The 26427-nt window shown below is 42.3% G+C and overlaps 1 protein-coding gene across 1 annotated transcript in view; it reads left to right on the top strand.

Annotated features, from left to right (window-relative positions):
• The first annotated feature begins 241 nt into the window (after nt 1-241).
• The window catches only part of GATA5 (GATA binding protein 5), an 83058-nt gene continuing 56872 nt past the window's right edge, over nt 242-26427 (top strand). The window contains exon 1 of the mRNA XM_056548555.1: nt 242-345. The gene's annotated coding sequence lies outside the window, so the exon portion shown is untranslated. The remainder of the gene's footprint in view (nt 346-26427) is intronic.

Genomic DNA, 26427 nt, shown 5'->3' with positions numbered 1-26427 from the left:
TACATCACCCCCAGAACTAATGCTCTCATTGTCTAGGGACCCACAATATAGGAAGGTATTGTCCAAAGTGTTAGTAGTCACTTTGTTTACTTATTGGCTCAGCACAAGGTTAGATACAGTCATCCCAACTATGAGGGAGCAAAATAGTTCTTGTCTGTGAAACAAATAGAATGTTCACCTCATAGGGGTTTAAAGTGTAACCTGCTGGAGTCGTGGACATCTGACGGCACACCTGAGGAGCGATAAATCACTGCATCACCTCCCTATGTCACTGCTCCTATTTACCAACAGGCTGTATTCAGCTTCTCTCCTGTCCTGACCTCGGCTTCAACCCACTACAGGATTGTATGTAGAGTAGAACATGTTGTCTTAGCCACTTCTCTGTGGCCTTACTGCCTCTTCTGTTCAAGTGGAGGTTAGATCAAAATCACATTCCAAATCATTGTTCTGGAATCCTGTGTGTTCTATCTGGGAAACTGGGAAAAGGACAATGGACTCTCCAAATAAGGTGGCACCTAAAGGTTTCATCCAGCTTTCCATGGTGAACCAGATCATGACCCTAAAAGATCTGTTTCTGTAGATTGTGTCAATAGTCGTAGAATATGGCGCTCTCTTTTGAACAGACGGTGCACAAGTAGGATCCTACTCCTTTGATCAATAGCACGTGACAACTTGGCACTCGTTTCAATATTGTGAATTTTATTTCATTAGCAATCCATGAAACAAGCAACGTTTCAGTCAACCTGGGACCTTCCTCAGATCCGGATTGCTGCGGAATAATGTATAGAGAAAAATGGCCTCACGCCGTGTGAAAGGATGTCAGGATGCGACCATTGGTCGCATCCTGACATCCTTTCACATGGTGTGAGGACGTTTTTCTCTATACATTATTCTGCAGCAATCCGGATCTGAGAAAGGTCACAGGTTGACCGAAACGTTGTCTGTAGATTGTGTGTCATATAAAAGTATAAGAATACAGATGTGGAATGTGGGTTGCCTTGCGGGGCTCGCCAGATGTGAGGGAAAAAATCCGACTTGATGGCTTCGTAGGCGCTCGCCCGAGGATGAAACGCGTTGTTTATTCACGAAATAAAGCCTTAAAAATCGCAACTAACTCAGTGTCATCCTCATGCGAGCGCCTACGAAGCCATCAAGTCGGATTTTTTCCCGGACATCTAGCGAGCCCCGCAAGGCAACCCAGATTCCACATCTGTATTCCTGTTCCAGCCCACTTGCTAAGCGGTATCGGAGGCCGGCTGCCTCCCGACACATATACTTAAAGCGTTCCACAGTGTTGTGCCTGCCAGCACAACACAATAAGGTGAGCATCGTTTCATCCTTTTCCCGATTAACCCTTTGAAAACATACTTCACTATTGGAGCGCCATCTCTGTTCTTTTTTTCCCTGCTCTCCATATAAAAGTATAAAGCTGGCCATACATACATCTCTCCCAATCTTTACATGCATACTCTTCTTGGCGGAACATGTATGGGTTATAAAATGAACTATTTGTGAATAGCCAAATCTGAATTGTCTGATCAAACCGTATATCTAACGCTGTTTACCTGGACAGGAGAAGACATAGCATTGAGGGAACCCCAAAATAATGCCTGGACTATACTAATTCATACCCTTTCACTATCCCCCAATTTTGAGGTAGGGGACGCAACACTTGGTTTGATAGATAGATGAAGCCACTGGCAGGTGATAACAAAGGCCACAAAGGTTTCCTCAGTATATATATTCCTGTAGTCAGAGCTTAAACAAGTGAAATAGGTAACTGTGTAATGCACTATTAAAGGGGTACTCCAGTGGAAAACCTTTTTTCTTTAAAACAACTGGTGCCAGAAAGTTGAACAGATTTGTAAATGACTTCTATTAAAAAATCTTAATCCTTCCAGTACTTATTAGCTGCTGAATACTACAGAGGAAATTATTTTCTTTTTGGAACACAGTGCTCTCTGCTGACATCATGAGCACAGTGCTCTCTGCTGACATCTCTGTCCATTTTAGGAACTGTCCAGAGCAGCATATGTTTGCTATGGGGATTTTCTCCTACTCTGGACAGTTCTTAAAATGGACAGAGATGTCAGCAGAGAGCACTGTGCTCATGATTCAGCAGAGAGCTCTGGGTTCCAAAAAAATAATTTCCTCTGTAGTATTCAGCAGCTAATAAGTACTGGAAGGATTGAGATTTTTTAATAGAAGTAATTTACAAATCTGTTTAACTTTCTGGCACCAGTTAACTTAAAAAAAAAAAAAAAGGTTTCCACCGGAGTACCCCTTTAAGGAAAAAGCTCTAAATGTAGAGTATAGTCCTTATTTAATAAGCAAAAAAAGTTACATATCATGACATGTGCACAAGAATTAAAATGTTTCTCCTCAAAAAAGTGCTAAGAATATTAAGTTTGGTCTCCAATTTATTAACCCCTTAAAGGAGAACTCCGGGATGTAAAAACGTATCCCCTATCCTACGTATACGATCTCCTGTGCAGCGAACTGACTCTCTGCATGAAGCCTGCATGGAGCCTTTTCGATCACAGCAAGAAGCTGCGGCTGAAACGCCGCTTCCATACAGTTCTATGGCAGAGCCAGAGATAGCTAAGTGCAGCGCTTCAGCTCTCCCATACAGCTGCATGGAAGGGGCATGTCGGCTGCTGCTTCTTGCGGTGGTCAACACACCCCATTCAAGCAGAGACCCCCCCCCCCCCCCCCCATCTGACTCTAATCCCCTAACCTACAAAATATGAGATGAAACAAAAAAAATATTTGTGGGGTAATCTTGAAAAAAACGAATGCAATGTTGCTACTTTGGGGGGGCTTTGTTTCTGCACAGTTCACTAGACAGTAAAAAATACATATTGGGGGAGATTTATCAAAACCTGTCCAGAGGAAAAGTTGTTGTGTTGCCCATAGCAACCAATCAGATTGCTGCTTTCATTTTTCAGAGGCCTTTTCAAAAATGAAAGACGCGATCTGATTGGTTGCTATGGGCAACACAACAACTTTTCCTCTGGACAGGTTTTGATAAATCTCCCTCATTATCTTTATTCTGTCAGTCAATTAGACTAGAATGATATTCAATTTATATAGGCTTTGTTATATTTTACTACTTTAAGTACAAAAATTTTTACTGTTTGTACGAAAATAAATATACTTAAAATTGCCCTATTCTGACCCCTGTAACTCTTATTTTTCTTTATACAGGCGGTTTGAAGGCTACTTTTTTTGCGCTGTGATCTTTAGTTTTTAGTTGATATAGTGCCAGGTCCCTTAATATCACTTCTCCTGTGATTTATTTGTCCATGTATACTGTAGTCTTGTCACGATGCCGGCTGGCGGGAGGTGGATCCTCTGTGCCAGAGAGGGATTGGCGAGGACCGTGCTAGTGGACCGGTTCTAAGTCACTACTGGTTTTCACCAGAGCCCGCCGCAAAGCGGGATGGTCTTGCTGCGGCGGTAGTGACCAGGTCGTATCCACTAGCAACGGCTCAACCTCTCTGACTGCTGAAGATAGGCGCGGTACAAGGGAGTAGACAGAAGCAAGGTCGGACGTAGCAGAAGGTCGGGGGCAGGCGGCAAGGTTCGTAGTCAGGGTGGATAGCAGAAGTTCTGGTACACAGGCTTTGGACACACAAAACGCTTTCACTGGCACAAGGCAACAAGATCCGGCGAGGGAGTGCAAGGGAGGAGATCAGATATAGCCAGGGAGCAGGTGGAAGCCAATTAAGCTAATTGGGCCAGGCACCAATCATTGGTGCACTGGCCCTTTAAGTCTCAGGGAGCTGGCGCGCGCGCGCCCTAGAGAGCGGAGCCGCGCGCGCCAGCACATGACAGCAGGGGACGGGAACGGGTAAGTGACCTGGGATGTGATTCGCGAGCGGGCGCGTCCCGCTGTGCGAATCGCATCCCCGACGGCCATGACAGTGCAGCGCTCCCGGTCAGCGGGACCGACCGGGGCGCTGCGGAGAGAGAGACGCCGTACGCGCTCCGGGGAGGAGCGGGGACCCGGAGCGCTAGGCGTAACAGTACCCCCCCCCCTTAGGTCTCCCCTTCTCTTTGTCCGGTAACTGCCTCCCCTGGGATGAGGACACCGGGAAAGGATGGAGGGATTCCTCAACGGCAGGCAGTACAGCAGGAGTGGGAATGGGGAGGGAGGGCAGAGGGCGAGGCCTGGCACGGGGCAGTGTGACACCAGGACGAGGGCCATGAGGAGGCACCGAGGCTTGCCTGACTGGACTGGGAGGGGGGGAGAGGCACTTCTTATGGCAGGCAGAGTCCATAAAGACCTTAGGGAGACCGGATACAGGGGGAACCACAGGGTCACGGCAGGGAGTACTGGGAACCGGTTTAAGGCAGTCCTTGAAGCAAGAGGTACCCCAGCTCTTGATCTCCCCTGTGGACCAATCCAGGGTTGGGGAATGGTGTTGAAGCCAGGGTAGTCCAAGGAGAATTTCGGAAGTGCAATTGGAGAGGACCAAAAACTCAATTTTTTCGTGATGAGTTCCGATGCACATTAGGAGGGGCTCCGTGCGGTAACGCATGGTGCAATCCAACCTGGCTCCGTTGACCGCGGAAATGTGGAGTGGCTTGACGAGACGGGTCACCGGGATGCGGAATTTATTCACCAAGGACTCCCGAATAAAATTCCCAGAGGCACCAGAGTCCAGGCAGGCCACGGCTGAGAGGGAAGAGCTGGCTGAAGGAGAAATCCGTACAGGCACCGTGAGACGTGGAGAAGCCGACTTAGCATCAAGAGACGCCACACCCACGAGAGCTGGGTGCGAGCGTGCGTTTCCCAGACGTGGAGGACGGATAGGGCAATCCACCAAAAAATGTTCGGTACTGGCACAGTACAGACAAAGATTCTCTTCCTTACGGCGATTCCTCTCTTCCAGGGTCAGGCGAGACCGATCCACTTGCATGGCCTCCTCGGCTGGAGGCCTAGGCGCAGATTGCAATGGAGACTGTGGAAGAGGTGTCCAGAGATCTAAGTCTTTTTCCTGGCGGAGCTCTTGATGCCTCTCAGAAAAACGCATGTCAATGCGAGTGGCTAGATGAATGAGTTCATGCAGGTTAGCAGGAGTTTCTCGTGCGGCCAGAACATCTTTAATGTTGCTGGATAGGCCTTTTTTAAAGGTCGCGCAGAGGGCCTCATTATTCCAGGATAGTTCAGAAGCAAGAGTACGGAATTGTATGGCGTACTCGCCAACGGAAGAATTACCCTGGACCAGGTTCAGCAGGGCAGTCTCAGCAGAAGAGGCTCGGGCAGGTTCCTCAAAGACACTTCGAATTTCCGAGAAGAAGGAGTGTACAGAGGCAGTGACGGGGTCATTGCGGTCCCAGAGCGGTGTGGCCCATGACAGGGCTTTTCCAGACAGAAGGCTGACTACGAAAGCCACCTTAGACCTTTCAGTAGGAAACTGGTCCGACATCATCTCCAAGTGCAGGGAACATTGCGAAAGAAAGCCACGGCAAAACTTAGAGTCCCCATTAAATTTGTCCGGCAAGGACAGGCGGAGGCTAGGAGTGGCCACTCGCTGCGGAAGGGGTGCAGGAGCTGGCGGAGGAGATGGTTGCTGCTGTAGCAGAGGCAGAAGTTGCGACTGAAGTTGCTGCACCATGGTGGACACTTCCGACAGCTGGTGGGTTAGATGGGCGATCTGTCGGGATTGCTGGGCGACCACCGTGGTGATATCAGAGATATAAGGCAGAGGGACCTCAGCGGGATCCATGGCCGGATCTACTGTCACGATGCCGGCTGGCGGGAGGTGGATCCTCTGTGCCAGAGAGGGATTGGCGAGGACCGTGCTAGTGGACCGGTTCTAAGTCACTACTGGTTTTCACCAGAGCCCGCCGCAAAGCGGGATGGTCTTGCTGCGGCGGTAGTGACCAGGTCGTATCCACTAGCAACGGCTCAACCTCTCTGACTGCTGAAGATAGGCGCGGTACAAGGGAGTAGACAGAAGCAAGGTCGGACGTAGCAGAAGGTCGGGGGCAGGCGGCAAGGTTCGTAGTCAGGGTGGATAGCAGAAGTTCTGGTACACAGGCTTTGGACACACAAAACGCTTTCACTGGCACAAGGCAACAAGATCCGGCGAGGGAGTGCAAGGGAGGAGATCAGATATAGCCAGGGAGCAGGTGGAAGCCAATTAAGCTAATTGGGCCAGGCACCAATCATTGGTGCACTGGCCCTTTAAGTCTCAGGGAGCTGGCGCGCGCGCGCCCTAGAGAGCGGAGCCGCGCGCGCCAGCACATGACAGCAGGGGACGGGAACGGGTAAGTGACCTGGGATGCGATTCGCGAGCGGGCGCGTCCCGCTGTGCGAATCGCATCCCCGACGGCCATGACAGTGCAGCGCTCCCGGTCAGCGGGACCGACCGGGGCGCTGCGGAGAGAGAGACGCCGTACGCGCTCCGGGGAGGAGCGGGGACCCGGAGCGCTAGGCGTAACAAGTCTCAGGAACATTTGTCACAGCAAATGCTCACGTAATGTTGGCAAAATATAGACTAAAGCGTAAAGCACTATAGGGGAGATTTATCAAAATCTGTGCAGAGGAAAACTTGTCCAGTTGCTAATAGCAACCAATCAGATCGCTTCTTTCATTTTTCACAGGCCTTCTTAAAAATGAAAGAAGCAAGCTGATTGGTTGCCATGGGCAACTGGGCAAGTTTTCCTCTGCACAGGTTTTGATCTATAAGAAAACCAAAGAAACACTTATCTTTGGGTACAGTTATTGTATATAATATTACATATTGTGGGATTTCCTCATGGGGCTCAGTATCTTATGATACATTATGATGGGGTTATCCAGAAAAAAATCTTATTGCTACATTAAAAAACAAACAAACCTGCTGCTGACCCCCCCCCCCACAAAAAAAAAGCTCAACAAGTGAGGAAAAACTCCACACAAAAAAGCATTGTAGTAATTTGTGTATTTCCCTATTGACTTCCCGCGAACATCTGGCCATGGCATTTTTTTATTTTTTTTTACCCAAAGAGAACAGGCAAAAAAATGCTCCAAAAAGTTTGATAACCAAATACTGTTTGAAGCCTAGAGGAACAATGTAATGTGTAATTTCAGTAAGCCAGAAGAAGAAACAAAGAACATAGAACTAATGGGAATTTTACTCTTATTAGAAATCAAAAATGTACTACAATCTGTGTTAGGGTACATTCCCACCTGGAGTATACGCAGCGTATTTCACGATGAGCAAAATCTGCAGCAGCAGCGGAAAATATGCTGCGTATTCGCTCACCATACACACACGGCTTTCTGGCGGCAGCCCTATGTGTGTAGTGAGTTTTGGAGGCGGGGCCGTGTGCTGGCGTGTCTGTGATGCGCGGCCCCGCCTCCAAAACTCACTACAGACATAGGGCTGCCGCCGGAAAGCCTTATGTGTATGGTGAGCGAGGGATACGCAGCATATTTTCCACTGCTGCTGCAGATTTTGCGCAGCATCAAATACGCTGCGTATACGCCAAGTGGGAACGTACCCTTAAAGGGAACCTACTGCCATGAAATTGCTGTCTGGCTTCTTGTTATAGGTCATAACATCCCCTGATTGGTCTCCCCTACTATCATTTTGGGTGATTAAGACATCAAAAGTCTCCCCCTCCGCTAGCTACACTTTAGATATTTTTAGGTGACTGGTTCACCCACCTTTATGTAACCTACACTATTTATAATACATTGGGCCATTGTATCCAGAAAGGACTTTCTACCTTTTGTTTCAATCCCATTCTTCACAGTCTGTAAGCTCTCACGATCAGGGCCCTTACTTCTACTGTTTGATTATATAATATTGCAATGTCTGATACTTCTTTTTATTTGTACCCCGAAAATTGAAAGTGCTACGGAATCTTTTGGCACCATATGTATTTGTGGAGTAGACTGACGTAAAGTTTGAGGGAAAAGCTCCAAGATAACTTGTAATTTATTGACTGAAGTCTTTGCATTTTCTGGGCTTTGGCTGTGTTTACACTGCATTTCTGTTCTGCTTTAAACATGCATTTTTGTTTTTTGTTTTGATTGGTGAAAGTCCAATGAGTTCACCAATCGAAACAAATGTTAAAAAAACACAGGGTGAAGACAGCATTAAAGAAGTATCATGTAAGAAAACTTATACCCTATCCTAAGGGGATAGCTCTATGGAAGAGCTGTTTGGCAATCTTCGGCTCTATAATACAGCTATATAGAGGGGGTGTGGAGGCCCCCGCTTCGGGCTGGGGTCGTGACGCACCGCTGTGAAGGAGAGCCAGGGCTCCAAACAGGAGATCGCGGGGGCCCCAGTGCCCGGACCCCACGCTATCTAAAACTTGTCCCCTATCCTTCTTCATGATACTTGATACTTCTTCTTTAGGAGCCTTACCTATATAAGTGTACCATATATACTCGAGTATAAGCCGAGTTTATCAGCAGGATTTTTCGTGCTGAAAATGCCCCCCTCGGCTTATACTCGAGTGAACAATAAAACGTTTCTGGCTTTAGCTGTGAGGGGATGGTCCCGGCCGTCCATCTCCACCTGTCAATCCCTTCTCAGTGGTCTTCAACAGCCGATGGCTGTCCGGGCATGCTGGGAGTTGTAGTTTTGCAACATCTGGAGGTCCGCAGGTTGAAGACCACTGGGGCCTTCATCATCCAGACCCCCTTTTGTTTTCTACTAACTTCCCCTCGGTGGGAAGGAAGGGTTAGCTGGTCCGGGCCATCCATATTCGACCTCCTATGCTGCAGGGACCGCCCGGTGGGGAGGGCTGTCCATCTTCACCGTTGGCCCTCCGCTCCGGGACGGCCCCGGACTAGTGATGTTGCCTTGACAACGACGTGCAGTGACGTCCATGCGTGACCACCCCTGCGCGGTGGCGTCAAGGCAGCATCACTAGTCTGGGGCCGGTCCGGAGCGGAGAAGAGGGCCTCCCGGTGAAGATGGACAGCCCAGAACGACAGACGGTCCCTGCAGCATAGATGGCCAAAGATGGACGGCCTGGACCAGCTCACCCTTTCCTTCCCACCGAGGGGATGTGAGTAGTAAACAAAAGGGGGGTCTGGATGATGACGAAGGCCGCAGTGGTCTTCAACTTGCGGACCTCCAGATATTTCAAAACTACAACTCCCAGCATGGCCGCACAGCCAATGGTTGTCCACACATGTAGTTTTGCAACATCTGGAGGTCCGCAGATTGAAGACCACTGAGAAGGGATTGACAGGCGGTGATGATGAAGGGGGGCAGATGATGATGAAGGGGGGTGGATGATGATGAAGGGGGGGCGGATGATGATGAAGGGGGGGCGGATGATGATGAAGGGGGGACGGATGATGAAGGGGGGGATGATGATGAAGGGGGGGATGATGATGAAGCGGGGGGGATGATGACGAGGGTGATGATGATGGGGGTCTCGATGATGACATGGGGGGATGATGTATTTCCCACCCTAGGCTTATAGTCGAGTCAATAACTGGACTGTATCCACCTTTTCCAGCCCTCAGGAGCACCTGAAAGCTGAACTAATTTATACAGGATAAGTCATCAACTGCCGAGCCGAGAAGTTTGTGACCAATCGAATTTACTGTAAGTTCGCTCATCTCTACTGTCAATCATTGAGTGAGGCCGCCCACTGGACTCACCATACTGAATCTTTCCCCAAAAACCTATACAATAATCAGCTCAGTTCTATAACATAATGCTGGCAGATAAGACTGTATATATGACATGTTCCCTTTAACATTGTGGGCCCCCGGTCTTCCTGAAGGTGCTCAACCATTACAAATGAGTTTTATACTTTTCTATGAATATCTAATAAAGCAGGATATCTGATAAGGCATCATCTATCAGGTCCCACTGATGTTGGATTAAAACCATTATACTGTATTATGTTACATTTTTCTAATCTATTATTGACCTGATTCCAGTGATGCACTTTATTACCTTGTAGTATTTTACTGTGATGTTAAACATAAATGAATGGAAAGGGATGAGCTAGAAAAACATCATTAAAAATGTGCAATTTCCCCCCTATAAATTAATAGGAGTTAGATGTTTGCAAGGAGTGAGCAATGAACTAGGACTGTGACAGAGTGAAATGAGAGTCAGGGCTGGAGGGAGTCAGCAGTCAGACAGGAGCCTGGCTCTCTCCCTGAAAGATTACTCACACTCCTCTGTTGAGCCCCCTACATTCCCTAAAATCCTAGCAACTTCAAGCTCCCCCTGCCTGCAATGAATCATGTTATATAACCTTTACCCCGGCCACCACCAGGTTAATCTATCTGGATACACTCTCCCCGCCCTACCTTATTACAGGGAGATACTTCAGACATCACAAGATCACTACTACGGTCCTGCCTGGAGACTCGTCAGCAGCTTTCACTAGGGATATATTATAGTTTAGAAATATGAAAAGGCTTGTATAAATGCTCCTGAAATCTCTCCACCTTTACTGTTCCCAAATTTTATTTTGGCCGGTTTCACACCAACATATCAATTGCGTATTTTTGGGTCCGTAACATAGACACAAGTTCTGACCACAGGTCTGATGACCCAATCTGACAGCTGCCATTTTGGATCATCGGAAATACGGTCAGGCTAGAACATGTGTCCGTAATAGGAACGCAAAAATACGCAAATGATATGCTCGTCGGAAAAACGGTATTACAATGTTTGCAGGTGTCAGCTGATCTGATATGGCGCTAGTTAGTTGAGTAAAGCCCCTACACTAACATTATGAGAAAAAAAATCACAGAAAAATGGGGCACAAATCACTAAAAAAAAAATCACAGAAAAATGGCCACCCTAAGGGTCTTTTCACACAGCAGAATTTCCACTTGCTGAATTCCGCCTCAATTTAAGCCTATAGCTTTCTATGGGATTCCGCACTCCCATTCACACTTCTGAATTTCCATTTGCGGGAATGCGGGATCTCATAGACAGCAATGCATTCTGTGTGGAGTCCGCAGAAAGAATCAGCATGTTCACCGGAATCAGAATTTCCGCGACAGAAACATCTGCCACGGAGATGTGCACAGCACAGCAGAATCCTGTTGAGGTCAACTGCTGCTGCTGCTGTGCAGAATTCCAATGCGGAATTCCCTACGAAAATTCCGAGGTGTGAACATAGCCTGATCCTGTTGTGTAGAGCTCATATTCCAGATCACATCTGGAATACTGTGTCCTCACCTGCAAAAAGATATTAATATAATTGGACAGGTCCAAAGATTAATCGTAGAAGGTCTTAAGCATAAAATCTATCAGGAAAGAATTAGGCTATGTTCACGCGATGGAATTTCCATGAGGAATTCCCTCGAAGATTCCCCAGCATTGATTTCAATGGGATTCTGCTGCGCTGTTCGCATAGCAGAATTTCCGCACCGGAAACATCTGGCACAGAAAGTCAAATTCCGGTGTGCGCAGAAAGAATAGACATGTCTATTCTTTCTGCGATTCCGCAAGGAAATCCATTGCATTCCCAAGCGGTCCTAGCATCAGCATGTTCTGCCAGCACTCTGCTGTCAGGGGAATGTCCGCAGGGAGATTTTCCGTGTGGACATCCCCCCCCCCATCTGAGAATAGCCTTAAAGTTTACCTGTCGCTTTGGAAAAAAACTTTTGGCATGTCCTAGAGACATGTCAAAAATTTTGTTCAGACCATGTCTGTGTTTAGACCTCAACCAATTGTTAGAACAAGCAGGGAGAAAAGTGCAGCTGAATGAGAAAATCCCATAGCTTTACACTTTAAAGGGGTACTCCGGTGAAAACCTTTTTTATTTTAAATCAACTGGTGGCAGAAAGTTAAACATATTTGTAAATTACTTCTATTAAAAAATCTTAATCCCTCCAGTACTTATTAGCTGCTGAATGCTACAGAGGAAATTCCTTTCTTTTTGGAACACTGATGACATCACGAGCACAGTGCTCTCTGCTGACATCTCTGTCCATTTTAGCAACCATGCATAGCAGATGTATGCTCAGGGCAGCATGGTGGCTCAGTGGTTTGCAGTGCTGGGGACTTGGGTTCAAATCCCACTAAGGACAACAATAAATAAAGCGTTATTATTATTATAACGTCAGCAGAGAGAATTGTGCTCGTGATGTCATCAGAGAGCATTCCAAAAAGAAAAGAATTTCCTCTGTAGTATTCAGCAGCTAATAAGTACAGGAAGGATTAAGATTTTTTTAACAGAAGTAATTTACAAATATGTTTAACTTTCTGCCACCAGTTGATTTAAAAGAAAAAAGGTTTTCACCGGAGTACTCCTTTAAGTTTATCTCGCTTACCACACTTTTCTCCCAGCTAGTTCGGTCGCAGTCTGATCACTAAGACCCCAACGGATGAAAACTGTTGACATCTCTCTACAGCATGTCAAAAGTTTATTAAATCGACAGTACTCATTTATAGAACTAAATCTGTATAGTCTGGAGAGAAAAAAAGGGAAAGGGGGGACATGATCGAAACCTTTAAATATTTCCTTTAAATATCTTAAGAGTTAAATAAGGTCAATGAGGGAAGGGTTTTTAGTAAGAAACAAAACCCAAGAACAAAGGGGCGCAGTTTGAAGTTACTTGGGGGAAACATCAGAAGCAATGTGAGAAAATATTATTTTACTCATCGAGTAGTAGTTGTTTGAAAAAGAACATCCAGCAGATGTGGTTGGTAAATCCACAGTATGTGAAAGTAAACCGGCCTGGGATAAACTCACATCTATCGTAAGATAAAAATAAAAAAAAGAAGAAAAATAATATAAGATGGACAAGAGGACGTTTCCATATTTCAAAAGGTCTATAATAGACTGCCCAAGGCAATGTGCCTTGGGCAGTCTATTATAGAACTTTTGAAATATAGAAACGTCCTCTCGTCCATCTTATATTAATTCCCTTTTTTTTTTTTTATCTTAGGAGAGATGTGAGTTTATCCCAGGCACACAATCTGATTGATCAGCGCTCGTATACAGAGCCTACTACACAGCTCGATACTCGTGCAGACTGGGCTGGAAGAACGATTGCTGGATCATCCATGTGGCCCTTTGCTGTACTGAGCCGACTGCCGTTCTTTCGAGTCACACCGGGAGATGTGCAGCCGATGGTGATCTTTTAATCTGGTAAAATGACCATTTTAGGGGGGTACACAGCGTTTGTCTTGCATTTTTGTGACTTTAATCATAGTTTCCAATAATCGCAACATCTTTTTACTGCACCGGTCCGCTGTACTGGTGTTCTGTTGGATTGCTCTGATATAAGAAAGCAAAAAAAAGTGTTAAAAAAAACATTAAAACTTCCCGATTCTCTGGGTTTCTGATATGCAAAATAACACATTTCACTTTTTGTGTTGATAATATGTAAAGTTTTGTGACGCTGTAAGATTGAATAAATAAGTGCCCCCTTCCCCTTTCATTTCTGTTAATACTGTGTAGATACCAGCTGACCATGTTATATTTGCATAAACGAAAGAAATAGGGATCAAAAATAACAAAACAATTATGTGTAAATGGCCCACACTCCCCTCGCCTATAAATGAAAAGAGCAAATTTCTTAACAATCTTTGATCAATTGACTGATGTCATTACAAAGTAGAATTGGTGGCGCAAAAAATAAATCATCATATGGATTTTTAGGTGCAAAATTGAAAGTGTTATTATTTTTAGAAGGTGATGAGGAAAAAACGAAAATGCAAAAACTGAAAAACCCTCCGTCCTAAGGGGTTAAATGGATCTTTAAAATGGATGAATTTTATAGTGTGAAAGGAGCCTTACAAGTAAATAGGTGTTGCCCATAGAGAGAAAACATTTTTTTATAAAGGATGGGCAAAGGGGAAATTAAGTTGAGAAAAGAACTAAAATTAAATAAAGGATGGGGAAAGGGGAAATGAAGTTGTAAAAAGATAACTAAAAAGCTAAATCCCAGCATTAGCTCGTATCCAATCCTCAGCCCTTACAGTTTTACAGGATAAAGAAAACTGGTTGAACATCATTGATATAATGTTATGCTTCAGTTCAGGTTAGTTTGAATAAGGGCCTGTTCACACCATTTTTGACTGTCTTGATGAAACTGCATTCATTTATTTATTGTTTAGATGGATCAGTTATCAGATTCATAGGTTTTCAATAGGACAACAACTGTCCCTAACCAGCAGGATAAGTAGCACACTACAGCACGGTCCATAAGTAGCCCGTCCCTGACATCACTAACTAGAAACATATTGGATCTTACCATATCTGGAGAAAGGGCCTTAATCCGAAATATCGCTGATGTCACAACAGTGCCAAAGCGGCATGTAACCACAAATGATAAATGGAAAGCACGATTGTTAATCTGCAGTGATGTGGATGGATAAACTTGAACGCCATTGCATCCCCACTCAGTCCATGGTGTGCCGTTCCTCCATTATTTAAATGGGCACTGTCAGAAATAAAAACTTTTAATATGTTGTACCTATCTAATATACTTCATAATAACATTTTATCTCCTTTTTATAGAAATCATGGGGTGCATATTAGGGGTGTATATTAGGCATACACACCCCTCAATATATAACATTTACACCCCCTGACTGTATGGTCCCCCATTACCTGATAGTTATCCACATTTTTTAAAGCGTACCTGTCAGATCACCCCAAAAAAAAACTGTTATATGTTGCTCAGTATCTCATCCTGATCATGTACATATAACTTTTATGTGTCTATGACCTATATTTCTGTCAGAATTAGCTTTATTTCTGAATTACCTTAATGTTGTCGACCAGAAGCAAGGGGGCGTGTCCCTTTCTTCTCCTCAGGTGATAACCACTCCCCCTCCCTCACTCTCCTCAGTCACTGGTCTCAGGAGTGAGCATCTGTAACCCTTCCCTTTCTGGTTTTATGCTATACACACACAGTGTGTGCTTACAGCTTTTGCAAAACTACAGCTCCCAGCATGCTCACATATCCTTTAAGTTGTAGTTTTGCAAAAGCTGGAGGCATATCATTGGTAAAACTCAGATTTACAGCAGTGTTGCTGCAGGCTGTGTTCCTCCTACTGTTGCAAAACTACAACTCCCAGCATGCCCACACATCATTTGGCTGTGCAGGCATGCTGGGAGTTGTAGTTTTGCAACAGCTGGAGGCATATGATTGTAGTCCCCCTGTATTAGATACACACACATTGACTTCCTTTATTCATACACATGCATATTACCTAGACAACACAGATTTACACACATACAAAGATATACACACACACATATATACATGCAGGGACACTTACTTTTTAAACAAAAAATCCTCCATTCAGTCCCCATCTTCATTCACCAGCTTCTTTCATCCTCTGCTCACAGGCAGCAGTGTACTCCCACCCCTCCCCCTTCTCCTCACACAGGAGACTGTGAAGTAAACACAGACAGTGAGGAAGCCGATCACAACAGCTTTAGATCTGCAGACCTGTCAATCATGAAGTGGGTCCATGACGTAGGTGATGACAAGTGGACACAGCCAGGCTGGTATGTATCCCAGGAGGCAGGGAGGCATTTTTTTGACTGGCTTTTTCAGTATGAAATAGTGAAAATTTGTTAATGAAAGCAATTGCAAAACCTATTGGTTTTGCATGCTTTACAACATATCAAAAATTTTTGTATCTGACAGTGCCCATTTAAAGTAAGTTCATACCTATCTGACTGATATCCTTAAAGAGGTTATCCAGCATCTAAAAACTTATCTCCCACCCAGCACCCCAGCTCTATGCATGAATGGAGTGTGTCAACCTCCGCACAAAGCTGCAGCCAACACACCCACTCCATATATCTCTATGGGAGAGCCATTCGGCTATCTATGGCACTACCATAGAGATAAATTGACAGGACGTGGCGGCCCCCGCTTTGTGGGGAGGTCATGATGTGCCAATTCTGGGGAAAGCCAGGGCCCATACCGAGATTGTGGAGGTCCCAGTGGTCGGACCCCCGCGATCTAAAACTTATTCCCTATCCTTTGGATAGGGGATAACTTTTTTCCGTGGTATTTCTCCTTTAAGTCAACCCTTGCCAACATCAAATTGCACAGGATATATTAAGAACCTTGTGCAGTAGCGTCAGAAATCTATGCCAACTGAGAGGTGGTTTAAATTTCCACTACAATTTATCTTAACTATCAGGTGTGAATCAAGTTAAATCTGGCGCAATGGCAAACTAAGCATAAACTTCATAGTGTAAAAGTGTGTACTTTTTGACTAGGATCTTTATGTCTATATGCTTCTTTGTGAGATAGAATAGTAAAGCATACTACAGTGGGGCAAAAAAGTATTTAGTCAGCCACCAATTGTGCAAGTTCTCCCACTTAAAAAGATGAGACGCCTGTAATTTTCATCATAGGTATACCACAACTATGAGAGACATAATGAGAAAAAAAGATCCATAAAATCACATTGTCTGATTTTTAAAGAATTTATTTGCAAATTATGGTGAAAAATAAGTATTTGGTTAATAACAAAAGTTCATCTCAGCACTTTGTTATATATGTTGGCAATGACAGAGGTCAAACATTTTCTGTAAGTCTTCACAAGGTTTTCGCACACTGTTGCTGGTATTTTGGCCTATTCCTCCATGCAGATCTCCTCTATAGTAGTGATGTTTTGGGGCTGTCGCTGGGCAACACGGACTTTCAACTCCCTCCAAAGGTTTTCTTTGTGGTTAAGAGCTGGAAACTGCCGGGCCACTCCAGGACCTTGAAATGCTTCTTAGGTAGCCACTCCTTCGTTGCCCGCACGGTGTGTTTGGGATCATTGTCATTGTGAAAGACCCAGCCATGTTTCATCTTCAATGCCCTTGCTGATGGAAGAAGGTTTTCACTCAAAACCTCACGATACATGGCCCCATTCATTCTTTCCTTTACACAGATAAGTTGTCCTGGCCCCTTAGCAGAAAAACAGCACCAAAGCATGATGTTTCCACCCCCATGCTTTACAGTAGGTATGGTGTTCTTTGGATGCAACTCAGCAGTCTTTCTCCTCCAAACACGACAAGTTGAGTTTTTACCCAAAAAGTTCTATTTTGATTTCATCTGACCATATGACATTCTCCCAATGCTCTTCTGGATCATGCAAATTCTCTCTAGCAAACTTCAGATGGACCCAGACATGTACTGGCTTAAGCAGGGGGACATGTCTGGCACTACATGATTTGAGTCCCTGGCAGCGTAGTGTGTTACTGATAGTAGCCTTTGTTACTTTGGTCCCAGCTCTCTGCAGGTCATTCACTAGGTCCCCCGTGTGGTTCTGGAATTTTTGCTCACCTTTCTTGTGATCATTTTGACACCACCGGTGAGATCTTGCGTGGAGCCCCAGATCAAAGGAGATTATCAGTGGTCTTGTATGTCTTCCATTTTTTAATAATTGCTCCCACAATTGATTTCTTCACACCATGCTGCTTGCCTATTGTAGATTCAGTCTTCCCAGCCTGGTGCAGGTTTACAATTTTGTTTCTGATGTCTTTCGACAGCTCTTTTCTCTTGGCCATAGTGGAGTTTGGAGTGTGACTGTTTGAGGTTGTGGACAGGTGTCTTTTATACCGATATCAAATTCAAACAGGTGCCATTAATACAGGTAACAAGGGGAGGACAGAGGATACTCTAAAAGAAGAAGTTAGGCTAAGTTTCTACATGTTTTTTTGTCCTGTAATTTTCTGCGTCTGTTGTTTTTTCTGGCGTTTTTTCATTTGTGTGGAAATTGCATTTTTGGCCCCTTTGGCGTTTTTATTTATTTTTTGGTACCCAAAATTTGTTGGGTGCCAAAAAAAAAAAAAAAAAAATAGGGATGCAGTAGTGAAGGGAAATTTTTTTTTATTTTTTATAACAAAATTTTTATTAATTTTTAATAAAGTATGTCTGTTTCACTTTTTTTCTTCTCTCTTTTTGGACATTTTTTGTAGTGCTACTACTCCCAGCATGGAACACAATGTTCCATGATGGGATTAGTAGTACCTGTACTAATAGATATATCGCCCGATGCGATCGTCCATAATATAGCAGAAATGCGGAGTGGCTTTATACAGCACTTGCATCTCTGCACTATACTCTGGCCAGTGATGTGAATAGAACATCACTCATTCATATTTTCCGCCCAGAGTGGGGATTGGCCGGATGGTTGAAGCCAATCACAGCTCTCAGAAAGAAATATGAATGGAGTGATGTTCTATTCATATCACTGGCTGGAGTATAGTGTAGAGATAAGAGCACTGTATAGAGCCGCTCCACATCTCTGCAATAGAAAGGACGATAACAGCGGATGTCAGGAGTGATACCCGCTGTGATCTTTCCTTAACTGCAGGTACTACTACTCCCAACATGGAGCACACTCTTCCATGTTGGGAGCTGTAGTACCTGCAGTTAAGGAAAGATCACAGTGGATGTCACTCCTGACACCCGCTGTGATCCTCCTGTATAATGTATAGATGCGTCCGGCCGCTCTTCTCTGGTCCCCTGCACTGATGTATATATACACATATTTCTATTTCCCACAGAGAGTTGTGATTGGCAGGAACTATCTGGCCAATCACAGCTCTGCGGGAAATAGGAATAGGTGTATATATACGGCAGTGCAGGGGACCATAGAAGAGCGGCCGGCCTCATCTATACATTATACCGTAAGGATCGCAATGGACCCGGGGCGATCTGTCAATTAGCACAGGTACTACTACTCCCATCATCGAACAGTGTGTGTTCCATGCTGGGAGTAGTAGTACCACCTTAAAAATAAAGAATAAAAAGTGAAAAACATACACACACTAAATTTTTATTATTGTCGGCTACATTTTTAGTTCCCTGCCCGCCCACATAAATTGATCCCTGTTTAAAAATTTATAAGAATGTTGTTATAAAAAAGATACATTTCGTTAAATACCGTATTTATCGGGGTATACCACGCACCGGCCTATAACACGCACCCTCATTTTACCAAGGATATATCCATGATAAAATGAGGGTGCGTGTGTGCGCGTGTATACCCCGATATACCCCCAGGAAAGGCAGGGGGAGAGAGGCCGTCGCTGCCCGCTTCTCTCCCCCTGCCTTTCCTGGGGTCTAGAGCGCTGCTGTCGGCCCTTTTCACCCCCTGGTTATCGGCGCCGCTGCCCGTTCTGTCCCCCTGACTATCGGTGCCGGCGCCGATAGCCAGGGGGAGAGAAGCGGCGCCGACAGCCAGGGGGAGAGAAGGGGCAGCGGCACCCATTGCCGGCGCCGCTGCCCCGTTGCCTCCCCCCATCCCTGGTGGCATAATTACCTGAGTCGGGTCCGCGCTGCTCCAGGCCTCCGTCGTGCGTCCCCAGCGTCGTTGCTATGCACAGCGCGGCGATCTGACGGCATGCGCCGCGCCGTTCAGCGCATAGCAATGACGCCGGGGACGCACGACGGAGGCCTGGAGCAGCGCGGACCGGACTCAGGTAATTATGCCACCGGGGATGGGGGGAGGCAACGGGGCAGCGGCGCCGGCAATGGGTGCCGCTGCCCCTTCCCTCCCCCTGGCTGTCGGCGCCGCTTCTCTCTCCCTGTGTATCGGCGTATAACATGCACACAGACTTTAGGCTAAAAATTTTAGCCTAAAAAGTGCGTGTTATACGCCGATAAATACGGTACAATTTTTTCCATCACTACTGTATCTTTTTTATTATTATTTTTTAATGTTACTCTACGAAATTTTATTAAAAAGGTATCTCCATCACTTTTTTGGATCGCTAAAGTCCAAAAGAGAATAAAAACTGCCTGAAAAAATGCCAAAGTTAAAACCCACATGGCGTTTTTCTTGGCTTTTTTTTACTTTAGACTTCTATGGGAGAAAAAGGCCATGATTTCAGGGGAAAAAACGTCATAGGCTCAACATGCTGTGATTTTGCAAAACTGCCAAGGAGCTGAAAAATGCCAAAAAAAGAGAGAAAAACGCCGAAAGGATAAAAAAAACGCCAAGCTGAAAAACACCAAGTGGAAAAAGAATTTTGCGATTTCTCATTGATTTACAGCTAACATCTGGCCGCAGCGTTTTTTGGCCGAAAAAACACCATGCGGCAGGATTGGCGTTTTTCTTGGCGTTTTAAAATAAATAAATAAAACAAGTAGTAACTTAGCCTTACAGGTCTGTGAGAGACAGAAATCTTGCTTGTTTGTAGGTGACCAAATTCTTATTTTCCACAATAATTTGCAAATAAATTCTTTAAAAATCAGACAATTTGATTTTATTGATTTTTTTCTCTCATTATGTCTCTCATAGTTGAGGTATACCTATGATGAAAATTACAGGCCTCTGTTATCTTTATAAGTGGGAGAACTTGCACAATTGCTGGCTGACTAAATACTTTTTTGCCCCACTGTATGCTGTAGACCCGCTATGTACTTTTTGTGCCCTTTACATTCAAAAATGTAAAAAAAGGGAAGAGAATTTTTTTTATTTTTAAAACATATGAGAAAAAAATATTTGTTTACCACATATGTAAAAAAAAATAATAATTAAAAACAGTAGCCATGCGCAAAAAGCTTCTTACAATCGTACACGTTTTTTCTTTGAGTGGTTTCTGGCTCATGCGGATTTCATTCTGAATCGCTGCAGATTCTTTCTTTTGCTTTTTTTTTTTTTTTACAGTGCAAGTCTTCGGCAGGTGAGGCATCTGTTTGACGAAATTTTATTAAAAAAGGTATCTCCATCACTTTTTTGGATCGCTAAAGCCCAAAAGAGAGCAAAAACCGCCAGAAAAAATGCCAAAGTTAAAAACCCACATGGCGTTTTTCTTGGCGTTTTTGTGCATGTCTCCTGTTTTGTTTTTCTTGATAAAACTGGTAATAGACTTTAGCACCCCAAAAGAAGGCAAAAAAAGGGATCAGTTTTAAACTCATTTAAAAAAAGATGCAAACTGATACAAAGGACTTGTCAAAAAATAGACAGTTTGGGGGAGATTCGTCAAAACCTGTGCAAAAGAAATATTATCCAGTTTCCCAGAGCAACCAATCAGATCACATCTTACATTTTGAAGAGGCCTGGTTAAAAATGAAAGAAGCGATCTGATTGGTTGCTATTGGCAAGTGGCCAACTTTTCCTCTGGGCGGGTTTTGATAAATCTCCCCCACTATCTCCAAAAACTTCCTGCTGTTGTTTCCTGTAAAAAAAAAAATTGTGGGTCAACAGGATGCAAAAGTGATGTGAGCCTTGCCTCAGTTGTAAACAATAATAAAAATTAAAATTAAAAAAACACACAGTAAATAGATATATCTACCTTCTGGTTTTTGGTGTTTTCCATAGGCTGGTCTGTAGGACAGATAAAATCATTTTGAAAATGTTAAAATAAAATATTAAGTGCCACTGCAAACCAGAAAATGTGTGTAAGGAGCATTCAGGCCATGTTTATGGCTGGTATTTTTAGCCTAAAAAAATCAGTCTATTTTCATTGGCTAGAAAAATAAACATCTGTTTTTCAGACATTTTTGAAAAATGTTATGAAAAATGAAAAATTGCAGTTTTTATTAATGGCTGGAAATACCAATTCAATAAAACAGCTGTTTTTACAGAGATAGATAGATAGATAGATAGATAAAAAGAAAATAGATAAATATAGATAGATAGATAGATAGATAGATAGATAAAAAGAGCTTGAGAACGGCGACGAGAGGTCGCTGAAACGTCGCTTCTTTTGTACACTGGGATAATGCAATATATTTTTCACCTTTTTTGCACCTAATCTTCTGTGTGCTGCTGGTCTCTTGTTTTTTTTTTTTTTTAGATAGATAGATATGAGATAGATAGATACATAGATAGATAGAGATAGATATGAGATAGATATGAGATAGATATGAGATAGATACATAGATAGATAGAGATAGATATGAGATAGATAGATAGGAGATAGATAAATAGATAGATAGATAGATATGAGATAGATATGAGATAGATAGATAGATAGATAGATATATAGGTATAAATTGATATAGATAGATAGATATATTATAGATAGAGGATAGAAAGATAGACTGATATGAAATATAGATTGATATGAGATAGATGGGTAATAAATAGAAGACAGATATGAGATAAACTGAATTTAAAAAAAATGTACAGCCACAAAAATAGACTAGACAGATAGTTAGTTAATTAGATAGATAGATAGATAGATAGATAGATAGATGGATGGATGGATAGATAGATAGATAGATAGATAGATATGAGATAGATAGATAGATAGATAGATAGATGCATAGATAGATAGATGAGATAGATAATAGACAGACAGACAGATAGATAGATAGATAGATAGATAGATAGATAGATAGATAGATAGATAAATATGAGATAGATAGATAGATGCATAGATAGATAGATGAGATAGATAGATAGATGAGATAGATAATAGACAGACAGATAGATAGATAAATAAATATGAGATAGATAGATAGATAGATAGATAGGAGATAGATATGAGAGAGATAGATAGATAGATAGATAGATAGATAGGAGATAGATATGAGATAGATAGATAGATAGATAGATAGATAGGAGATAGATATGAGATAGATAGATAGATAGATAGATAGATAGATAGATAGATAGATAGATATGAGATAGATAGATAGATGATAGATAGATAGATAAATATGAGATAGATAGATAGATATGAGATAGATAGATAGATAAATATGAGATAGAGAGATAGATAGGAGATAGATATGAGATAGATAGATAGATAGAAAGATAGATAGATAGATAGATTCCGCAGGTAACAATATATTGTGAAGCTCAAAAATACCATTTAAATAAAACAGCTGTTTTTACAGTCATAGATATGAGATAGATAGATAGATAGATAGATAGATAGAAAGGAGAAGACTGTAGCACTCCAATAAGATGAAAAGTGAATGTGGCTTTATTCCAATTCAAACATCAAGGCAACGTTTCAGCTGCACGCAGGCAGCCTTTGTCAAGCCTTGATAAAGGCTGCCTGCGTGCAGCTGAAACGTTGCCTTGATGTTTGAATTGGAATAAAGCCACATTCACTTTTCATCTTATTGGAGTGCTACAGTCTTCTCCTTTCTACATTGTGAAGTGTCTCCCGTGACCTGGGACTCCGACCGTGTGCACCCACCTTCGACTTACATTCTACAGAGTGCTGCTCCTTATCCTTTTTAGATAGATAGATAGATAGGAGATAGATAGATAGATAGATAGATAGAGATAGATAGATAGATAGATAGATATGAGATAGATAGATAGATAGATAGATAGATAGATATGAGATAGATAGATAGATAGATAGATAGATATGAGATAGATAGATAGATAGATAGATAGATAGATAGATATGAGATAGATAGAAAGATATACAGTATATGAGATAGATATTTGAAAGAAGACAGATATGAAAGATAGATAGATATTGAATGAATGAATGAATGAATGAATGAATAGAAAGATCGATAGTTAATATAAAGTATATCTATTTCATATATATTTAAATAGAAAACAGATATGAGATAAACTGAATAGTAAAAAAAAATGTACAGCCACAAAAATAGGCTAGACAGAAAGATAGTTAGATAATTACATAGATAATAGACAGAAAGATAGATAGATAATAGACAGATAGATAGATAGATAGATAGATAATAGACAGATAGATAGATAGATAGATAGATAGATAATAGATAGATAGATAGATAGATAATAGACAGATAGATAGATAGATAGATAATAGACAGATAGATAGATAGATAGATAGATAGATAGATAGATAGATAGATACTAGACAGATAGATAGATATGAGATAGATAGATAGATAGATAGATAGATACTAGACAGATAGATAGATATGAGATAGATAGATAGATAGATAGGTTATAGATAGATATGAGATAGATAATAGAGATATAGATAGATATGAGATAGATAGATATGAGATAGATAGATAGATAGATAGATAGATAGATAATAGATAGATAGATATTTATTCCATGGGTAGCAATGTATTGTGAAGCTATGTACACAGGTTTTTTTTTTACCTCAAAAAGTCTACTTTACAAAATGTTAGACGCTTCTTACTTCTTTATGCACTCTTTTTTATTTTATTTGGACTGTTTTTTACCTTTTTTTTATTATTTTTTACACTTTTTTTATTTTTAGGGGGGGGCACTAGAGTGGAAGCTATGAGTGTATTTGTGATATTTATGTCCTTAGAATGCTGTATATATTGTGTGGATATCGCTGTGCCGGAGTTGCCATAGCAATAGACATATGAGCTTAAACTCCATCAGCCGATAGTTACTGTATTATTCTGAGATAAATATATAAATAAATATATATATATATATATATATATATATATATATATATATATATATATATGCTGCGCATCAGATACTAGTGTGTGACTGCAATGTTTTACATGGTTACATTATTCTTAGGTGAAATGATTGACTTCTATATCAGATATAGATCATATAGACGATATAGAAGATATGGTGTTTGCCCCTGCTAAGCAGCATCCTGTGTCTTTCCAACTGTAGTGAAACTACAACCCTCAGCATTTCGTGTCTTGACAGCATTAGCTGCGTGTATAGGGCAGGCTGGGAGTTGTAGTCTCATCACAGCCTCCAGGACTTCTTCATTATTAACACGGATATAATGTAAGGAGCTAATATAAGGTAGTATATAAGGTAGTAGTATATAGGGTATGGGATGTAACCAGTAATCTGCTGCCTTCCCTACCTGACATGGGTAATGCTGCAGACATAAATACATACAAAATAAATACAAAATAATACAAAAGAAAGATGTAGCAGAGCTGGATGTGGTTTTTGTTTTAGATGTTACTTGCGGTCCTATCGAAAAGAAGAACAAATGACAAAGTGAGTGTGTGTGTGTTTGTATGTGTGTTTGTGTGAAAGTGTGTGTGTGTTTGTGTGTGTGTTTGTGTGTGTGTGTGTGTGTGTGTGTTTGTGTGTGTGTGTGTGTGTGTTTGTGTGTGTGTTTGTGTGTTTGTGTGTGTGTGTGTGTGTGTGTGTTTGTGTGTGTGTGTGTGTGTGTGTTTGTGTGTGTGTTTGTGTGTTTGTGTGTGTGTGTGTGTGTGTGTGTTTGTGTGTGTGTTTGTGTGTTTGTGTGTGTGTGTGTGTGTGTGTTTGTGTGTGTGTGTGTGTGTGTTTGTGTGTGTGTTTGTGTGTTTGTGTGTGTATGTGTGTGTGTGTGTGTGTGTGTTTTGATGGGTTAGGGGGGATTCATTTTTAATAGTTATAATAAATATCCACATCCTCATCATAGTAATAACTACAAAAAAAACAAAAAAAAAACATCACTAATAATAAACATCACAATTATAGCATAATAATAATAATCTCAGTACTGAATAATAACTATTATTATTATTATTATTATTAATAATAATAATAATAATAATAATATAATGATGCCATTACTAATAAAGAAAAATAATTGTAAGAACAGATATTATTAAAAAAAAACATAAATAATAACACTGAATAGACTAGGCAATTAACTAATATCATGACTACTATTTATAATAATAAAATAATAATGACAACATTCTAATTCTAAACACTAATAATAAATGACTACAATAATAAAATGAATAATGGCTGTCAGGATGTCAGGTTAGGCAGGATTCTTCTTTGGGGGTGTCATAGAAGGTCATTATTTTACCATATGTCTTGATAGTAAGAATTAGAGGTGCTGGCATCTCTTGTCCTGGTACCATAGTGAAATATTAGGGAGGGCAGGAAGTATTTGACCTCAGTCCATTCCCTCCTCTCTCTGCCTATAGTAGTGAGGTGTCTGCTGCCCCTCCACCCTAATGACAGCTCCTTATACCTCATGTATAGGTCCCTATTCCTCATGTATATATGTTTAGGTTACTGACTGGCTGGAGATAAACATTAGGCCTGATAATAGTCAGTATTAGATTAGACTGTCTCCAGCTCATCTGCATGGAGAATGGCATTATGTGGATCCCTACTGTGCACAGTCAGACATCAGACTATGTGTCCCGGGGTCCCTCCCAAGGACTACAAATACAAGGAGAGTCCTGAGTGAAGTGACATGTGACAGGGAACAGCTGGGGACCCGCAACCAGTATCAGGGGACATAACTCTTCTACACTCTTCTGGGTACTTTATACCACTACATTCTAGAACAGTGTTTCCCAACCAGGGTGCCTCCAGCTGTGGCAAAACTACAACTCCCAGCATGCTGGGAGTTGTAGTTTTGCAACAGCTGGAGGCACCCTGGTTGGGAATCACTGCTCTAGAAAGCACAACCCTGATATAAATAATACCTTATGATAATACAGTAACTATTATACCATTACCTTCCTATAGATATTTATTGATCTCCTCATATACTCGTCAAAATGTGTTATCTCGGTGGCTTTCCTGCTGTGGCGGAACTACAACTCCCAGCAATTCACAGGTGGAAGTAATATATATATATATATAT

Source organism: Hyla sarda, chromosome 12 (genome assembly GCF_029499605.1).
Source record: "Hyla sarda isolate aHylSar1 chromosome 12, aHylSar1.hap1, whole genome shotgun sequence".
NCBI classification, from domain to species: Eukaryota; Metazoa; Chordata; class Amphibia; order Anura; family Hylidae; genus Hyla; species Hyla sarda.
The sequence above is the reverse complement of the archived record's forward strand: the minus strand, read 5'-3'. Positions and strand labels throughout refer to the sequence as shown.